The sequence below is a fragment of the Zingiber officinale genome, chromosome 6A (genome assembly GCF_018446385.1).
Source record: "Zingiber officinale cultivar Zhangliang chromosome 6A, Zo_v1.1, whole genome shotgun sequence".
NCBI lineage: Eukaryota > Viridiplantae > Streptophyta > Magnoliopsida > Zingiberales > Zingiberaceae > Zingiber > Zingiber officinale.
Window position 1 is genome coordinate 83,122,544 of NC_055997.1, and position 8,837 is coordinate 83,131,380.

The following is an 8,837-nucleotide window of genomic DNA, read 5'->3' on the forward strand; positions in this document are numbered from 1 at the left end:
CGATCACGCTCTGATACCACTGTTGGGTTATGCCTGATGCATGTGCATGCTAAAACACATTTCGTAAACATGCACAACAAAAAATAAAATAATAATAATTCATAATTATTACATCACACATACTACACGTATATAAGGATACAACATTACAAATATGATCACATAATTAAAATTTTACAAAAAAAAATGCTAAGTATACCTTACAGATGACCTATAATGAAAAGGGCATCAACCGTAACGACGTTGTCAAACCTCACTTCTATTCGTATCCATGCCGAGCTCCTTAAGACAACTCCTTGAGTACAAGTCTCTCCTTTAGAAGTTACTAGCCATGAGTGAAGAAGAGATATCAAGAGAAAAAAGAAGAGAAGCACACAAGGGAGAATTTTTCTCCCTTGTGATGGTCACGACAACAAGAGGGAGTGCACCCTCTTGTTTGCGCTAGGAGAGAGAGGGGACGGAGAGGAGGATTCGGTTTCTAAAAGCCAATCAACCAAATAATGAAACTTGTATCTAATTCTCTCCTAATTACATCTATATATAATCCTCTTTAATGAGTTAAATTAGAAAGTCCAAATCCAACTCATTATCCCTTAACAAAAAATTAGTCTATTAATCCCTTGGTTTGGTTCACAACTAAACTAAGTTGGTTCATGACTAATTCATGATTAAGCCAAATATGATTCAACTCTATCATAAGAGATGTTGCCCATCCGTGCTTCCATCATGACAAATATTTCCATATTTGTCATATATATAGTCCAACCAAATATTTATCTCTTGATCTAAGAATCCTATTTTTTAACTTATTTTACATCTTTTAGAGACTCTTTAGTGTGCGTGACCCAATAGGCTCCCAATTTATCTTAGTTATCCATAATTAACTACTTAATTATAGAACAATAATGAGTGACACCTAGTAGTACATCATGATCCCCAATTAGCCATAAAATCATGATTAATATTAAAACTAATTCTAAACCCTTTAGCAGCTATAGTGAGTCGTGCCTTGTTCCTTTCAGTCGTCTTATACCCACTTAGTTCAGGACATGCTCTATGTGTCTGTCCTCACTAGACTGACTATGTTACACCTAGCCCAAATAATACTTCCTCGCTCTACGAATTCAAATTACTCGTATATGTGTGCAAGAGTCTCATACTCTTAACATGTGATCTTTGGCAAAAGACTTTGAGTAATAATCTTAACGACTGGTCATAGGGTATACGTCTCTTCGCAAGGAGCGGTGAATCCTCTGTGAGCTATCCAAATATCTTCAGGTATTTCGACTTATACCCAATCATTCCGGGTCCACACCTCAATGAGGTAGTTATTTAAGATGTCAAAGTATAAGTCTCCATGACCAAGATGACTTGCATACCTCAAGTCGAAGGAAACTTGCACTTGAGCTGCAGTAAGAGCTTCACACACATATCTATATATAGATAACCATATGAAGTCTTACAGCGAGTTACTCCAATGAATTAGTTACTATAACTAGCATCCACGTTTAACTCTCGACATCCCAATGTCTCCAGCTAGTAAGAAAATAGCTACTTGGTGAACCAAGGAGTATAACCCATGCTAGTCTTATAGAATTGATGATGTCTCAATGCATCAATTCGACGATTACGGAAATTCCAATATGTTCATAATTGCACATGTAGAGATAATCACTAGTTGTGATCCAATCATAATTTCTCTCATGCTATGAATTGTATTGTGGACATTCAGTAAATGAGTTTAAGATAATCAAATATATAATATACACTCAAATAGTGAATCTATATTTAGTAAAAATCATAAGGCGGTTGCTTTAGGACATCTCTCAAAATCTAACAATATCTATCTCACCCTTTTTTAGATTTTCAATCAGGAAGGCTTAAGAGTTTTTGTGAGATGGTTAATTCTATTTTCAATTTAAGTTGAAGTCTATGGATTGATTTACATTTGAGTTAGACTAAGGTTTGACAGTTAGTTGGTTAAATATCAATTTCGATAATCAACTTCCAGACTGTGGCGAGGTACGAGACCTTCTTGGGTATTGGAGCAAAAACCATTCTAGCTAAAATCTTTTAAAGAAATTGAGCATTTAACTTTCTTTTTGAGAATCCTTGGTCTAACTAATCAAGTGTCAATTAAGCCTAAGTTCTAATCTATCCTAATCTAAGCATAAATAAGGAAAACGGTAAATCAAACATCAAATAAGTCTATCTAATAATGAAGATGGTCTTTCTATTGGCTTCTCCTAGATCATAACCTCAATAAGGTCTATCATGTTAGTGGATTTGATCCATGGAAATCCAATAGTGATCAAGTTCAACTTAATTAATCAAGACTTGGGGACCCATGCTTAGACTAATTTTTATTGGTTTGATTAACTAGAGATAGGTAAGATCAAAACCGTTGTTCAGCCTTATATCAGAGTCCGGATCGATTGTATATGGATATTTAGTTCTCAAGGATCAGATCAAGATTATAGGAACATAAGGTGAACCATTCCAATATATCCTTTAGATCCTTGACTTAACTTTTCAGGTTGAAATTTTCTTCCTCAAGTTGTTGGACTTGAATTGAAGTTCTAGCTTGAATAGGTTCGGTTAAAGGACTTAGATTAATCACTTCCTTGAGGGTTATTACTTCCTTGTCGAGTGTCTTGACTTAGATATTGGATTTGGCTAGTTTACACATTAGATAATTTATCAAGTTGTGCAACTTATCTACTTGAGGGGAACTTATAGTGTTTTTTGGCCCTTCAGAAATGAATACAGATCCATTGCTTTGCTCAGACTCGGCTTCAGATTAATTTTTAGATTTGATTTTGACAACTTCTTCTTAGGCTGGAAGTGCGAGGAAGCTTGATTGCTCGTGCTCTTCATTGGAGTCTTCTGATGAAGACTCGTCCCACGTCGCTTGTAGTGCTTTCTTCCTCTGTTGCTTCTTAGCTTCCTTCTGAGTCGAATAGTTTGCCTTGATGTGTCCCTTTTTGTCGCAACCATAGCAGGTGACTTTCAACTTGGTCTTCGTGTTCGAGTTCAGACTCGATTACTTTATCTTCAATTGAATCACCTTTTTGATTTCTTGTTTAGTAAACCTCTTCTTTTTCTTGTATGGTTTTCGGACAAGGTTTACAAGATCGTTGGTGATTTCATCATCATCTTCTGAGACCGATTCACCTTCGGACTCGGGTTCGGTTCGATGTTTGATTTTTGGTTCCCTTGTTCTACTTGTGCTTGCAACCAAAGCAATACCTTTCTCGATTGACAGTGCATTAGTCTATTCATATAACTCTAATTTAGAGAATAATTCATCTAACCTAATTAATAAAAGATCCTTAGAAACTTTATAGGCATTTACCATAGATGCCCATAAAGTGTTACTTGGAAATATGTTTAATGCGTACCTGATGATGTCGTGGTTCTCCACCCTCTGACCGCTTGCATGTAGTCCATTGAGGAGATCTTGGATTCTGGTATGAAGCTAACTTGCTTACTCTTCTTCCTGTATTTTTATATTATATAATTTATTTAAAATTAAATCTCTCTTACTTACCTTTATGTCGGAGATCCCCTCATGCAATTTGATCAATTTTTCTCACAATTCCTTGGCACTTGAGAATGAGTTGACTCGGTTCATCTCTTCTTTGGTTAGGTCGCATTGGAGAGTTTATGTGGCCTTTGCATCAGCCTCGATTAATCTTCCTTCTTATTGGTGCATCCCACTTATCGTAGGGGACAAGTACTCTGTCTTCGGTGGGGAGTGTGAATCCAGTTTGGATGATTATCCACATCTCTACCTGCGTCTTTAGGTGGTACTCCATCCAACCTTTCCAGTAACCAAAGTCTTCATTGGAGAAAAGAGGTGGATGAGCGGTGCTATAGTCTTCTTGATGAGCCATTAGAAAAAATTCTCGCACAAAAAAAATGAAGAATGTTCCAAGACTTGGTCTTGGATTAGTAGTGCATGATAAAAATAAAATTTAAAAACTCAAATGATGTTGCACCAACTTCAAGAATAAAAAAAACCTCAATTGCGAAAAATCTAATCAAAAGGGGGGTGATAGCACTGATTCCGATTGACTCTGAAAATTTAAAAACAATATTTTGAAAAAATTACTCGAATGGTAGTTTCACCGATTCAAAGCGGCTTCACTCTGATACCAATTATTGGATCATTGCGCTAGAGGGGAGTGAAAAGCGCTCGCGACTTATCACCTTTTTTAGAAATCAATCGCGTAAAGAGTAAGTGCAGCAGAAACAAAGAAGTAAGAAAGAAAAACAGAAAGTCAAGCTAACATTTTTTGTTTTACTTGGTTCGAAGCATATAACAACTCCTATTCCAAAGGCTACACTCGTTGAGTATTTACTTTGGGTAATTCACTAATAATTTAGAAAATTACAAGTACACTAATTTAACTGTAATAATTGAAATTATACCGACTGTTGGGACCGAATATGTAGCTAGAGGGGGGTGAATAGCTCGGCGCGATCTCGTGCTCGTCGTTGCTTGTTTCTTCAAAGATATGCAGCGGAAAATACGAAGAAACACACACACACAACGCTAACTCTAGAATTTACTTGGTATCCACCTCAAGAAAAGGTGACTAATCCAAGGATCCACACACTCACACACCCTCCACTAATGTAAACACTCCTTTTCGGTAACTATCGAAGGCGGAGAAACCCTACAATACTCTCAATACAACAAGAAACAAAGAGAAGCAAATGTAAGCGAAAGCTTACAAGATTTGTACAATGAAACCCTAACCCTAGCTTCTTTTTCTTGTTGTGGACACGCCTCTTGATTTGGATGGCTCTCCAAGATCCTTCAAGAACTGGCGGTGAGAGTGGAAGAATGCTGTGGAGAAGCTGTCATGATCGCCTGTGAAGATCGGAGATGGAAGCCGTGGGATCTCTACCGAGAGAAGCGCTCGCCAACAACTATATCCTACGCCAACGGTCGGATCCCGATCGATTGGATTGCTCCCAATCGATTGGGGATGCTTTGGATCGATCCGTCGATCGATCCAGAGCGCCTCTGTGCTCTCGGGAAATGCCTGGATCGATTCACTGATCGATCCAGGGCTTATTGTGCATAATCGCACCTCCCAATCGATCGCCCGATCGATTGGGAGCTCTGGATCGATCGGCTGATCGATCCAGCGCTGTTCTTTGCGATTGCGGGCCTCTCCCAATCGATCCACCGATCGATTGGGAGGAAGCTTATCACGGGGACTCACCCAATCGATCAACCGATCGATTGGGCATGAGCCAATCGATCGGCCGATCGATTGGGCATGAGCCAATCGATCGGCTGATCGATCCAGCTCCTTGATTTCGCCCAAAATCAAGTCCAAAGCCCCCTAAACCAACATCCAGTCACCTATGACCTGTTGGTACATCATGCCTAGCATCCGGTCATCCTTGACCTGCTAGAACTCGCTCACCAAGTGTTCGGTCAATCCCTTTGACCCACTTGGACTTTTCTTCGTGCCAAGTATCCGGTCAATCCCTTTGACCTACTTGGACTTTTCTTCGTGCCAAGTATCCGGTCAATCCCTTTGACCTACTTGGACTTTTCTTCCTCGTGCCAAGTATCCAGTCAATCCCTTTGACCTACTTGGACTTTCACCACCAGGTGTCCGATCAACCTTGATCCACCTGGATATCCTCGTGCCAAGTATCCAGTCAAAACTTTGACCTACTTGGACTTTTCCTCAATTGCCTGGCTTCACTCACCAGGACTTTCAATCTGCCTGGCTTCACTCACCAGGACTTTCAATCTGCCTGGCTTCACTCACCAAGACTTTCCTTCTGCCTGGCTTCACTTACCAGGACTTTCAAACTGCCTGGCTTCACTCACCAGGACTTCAAATCTGCCTAGTTTCACTCACCAGGACTTTCAATCTGCCTGGCTTCACTCACCAGGACTTTCAATCTGCCTGTCTTCACTCACCAGGACTTTCAATCTGCTTGGCTTCACTCACCAGGACTTTCCTTCTGCCTAGCTTCACTCACCAGGACTTTCCAGTCAAGTATCCAGTCAACCTTGACCTACTTGACTCTTCTTCACAATCTCCCCACATGAACAATTGCACCTGCAATCTCCATGTGTTGTTTACATGTATTGTCAAACATCGAAACCCAAACATCAAGACTCAGTCCAAGCTCAGTCAACTTGGTCACCCTTGACCTGAGGAATATTGCACCAACACCGACAACTCAGGATTAGAAGTTCCGGGCTTTCGGTCATCGGAGTCGCATTACACAGTCATTTTTATGACGATCTTTAGAGCAGCGCACAAGAGAGAAGTCGTTAAATAAAGTTGTGTTCAAGGTGCTGCTCGAAGACTACTTTCTTAAGCTATTGAAGGCACCTTTAAGACCATCCAAGGCACCTCCAGGTGTAGATTTTATCCCCTAAGCTTCAATCATAATAAACACCGCATCTTGTGAAATTTATCATTTCGAAGGCACCTTCACGGCACTTGAAGGCCCCTCCGCAGCTAGGTCCAAGGCACCTTCATCTACCTGGAAGGCACCTCCGTGCCCTCCCACATGAAGCCTTCAACTAAGGTGTCTTAGGCGCCTCCAGCACCATATGAGGCACCTAGAGCACTATTCAGCTGAAGCTTCTTTGTGTTTTTCACTTCCTGTAAGGCATGTTAGTCCAAAATACCAAAGATATTTTATAAAAAAAAGTTAGCACAATAAAACATGAATTTAACAATCTCTGGACTATCTAGTTCTGACTTTAAGATTTTCCAAAATCTTAAGTCGAATCGATGCATATTGTTCTCTCACCGAGGAGCGCGTTCTCACCTACTCTTCTCAGGAGAATTTACCTTTGGCCAAACCGATCCTCCAGACCGTTTGGACATTTGCTCAGCATCCGAGACATCAGGACATTTTTCTAGATGCCTTATCCCTGACCCGTCCAGTCTTCCGCCTGGTGTCCGTGACCCCTAAGACTTTCACCTAGTGTCCTCGACTCTAAGATTTTGCTCAACGTCATCAACCCGCCAAGACTTTGTATAGTCCCCCGGACTAGGACTTCGTTGTCTAACCGCAAATAGGACTTTTCCACCTTTTACCTAGTCTCAACTAAGACTTTCATTTTGTCTAAGATTACTTAAGACTTTTCTGCACACTTAGTTCAACTTGTTAGATCACAATAACACTTAACTTAGAACCTTTTGTCATTATCAAAACTCAAGTTCGATCATCTTGTGCTCTTTGCATCAATACAATAATCTAAAAAAATTTAGTTTGTCTAAAGTATCATCTTAAGTTTCGCTAATATATCCTTATTCACTTTGTTATTATGTAAAATTATACATTAAAAAAAAGCTCAAGAGAGTTTTGATTTAAATAGAAATTTATCATTCATTTTGTGTTCTATTCATATGAAATCTGTGAATAAACCACATACTAATCTGATCATCTCAGAATTAATACTACCTCAATATCATCCATTTTGTGATATTATCTTAATGTATTTTAGAAGCTGATTGATATATAGATAGCGTGCTTGATTAAAAAAATGCATGATGTACTCCCGAGGTTTTGGTGCAGTGATAGGCAGGGATGTAACCAAGATCTAAATTTATCTGGAGCTAACTATTGAAGTTTTGCTCTTTGATTCTTCAACCAACTTCTGTTCAATATAGATGAGCATAGAATATGTTAAAAACTCTTCTTCCATCTTATTACGAAGAATTATTCTCGTTTCATTATTGTTGTAGAAATGGAAAGAGTTAAAATAAGACGAATTAACTTGTCAATTAAATAAATATATTAGATTTAATATATAAGTAAATGATATAATTATAATATATAAACTATGACAAATAATAAAAACAATAGTTGACTCGTAGAGATAATATCAAATAGGGATATTGATAGAATAATAGTAATGGGCTCCTAGAGATAATATATAAAAAAAAAAAATATGTGGTGATGGTCGTCAAATATCGCATGTTATTTGAGAGAAGGGATCTGGCGGTTATACTCATCAAGTTGCTGTCGAATGCTTATACCAGACATGAATATGAAATATCAAGTGAAGGATAACATAAAAATTTTCAAGAAATATAGAGATTACACCATTGAGAAAGGAGGTCAAAGGAAATCCATTTCAAAGACGAATGGATCTGCTTGAACCCAGTGAAGAAAAAGAACAAAGAGGATCGAAACCATAATCTCTCGCACCTGCGACTCTACGAATGTGAGGAGGAACATGCAAGGTGGTAGCACCAGTTATTCTTGTGGTGTGAGGTGAAGACATCGTGTGGGTAGTACTGATAAAGTGCTGAAATTTTTTTGGTTTAATTAAAGTTCAAGCAACCTGAGTGAACTTTAACTAAATCAATTCAGATAGGAAAAAAAGTTGGTGGAACTTTAATAAAGAAAAAAATTAATAAGAAATTAATATGGGCTATAAAAATTTTTTAGTTTTATTTCTTTTTAAATGGATGGGGTTGGAATCCATCCTAGTTCAAGGGTGGCTCCACCCTTGGTGATAGAGTATTCATTGGATTTTTTGGCCATCCATTATAAATGTTTTCCGATTTATTCTAATAATAGATGAAAATTTTGACCAATTATCCAAGGCTAATTGGTTTTTTAATAAAAAAAATAATGCTAATTTAAATTTTATCAGAAAAGTAAAATAAATATTCAATAAAATAAAAAACCTCATTATACTTTAAAATTAGGAACGTTCTAATAGTAATCAACTCTATCTATCAATGTCCTTTGGAGCTCTAAACTCGTGTGTATATATAATTAGGAATATTATTAATATACCTAATTATAATTAATTATAATATACCCTAATT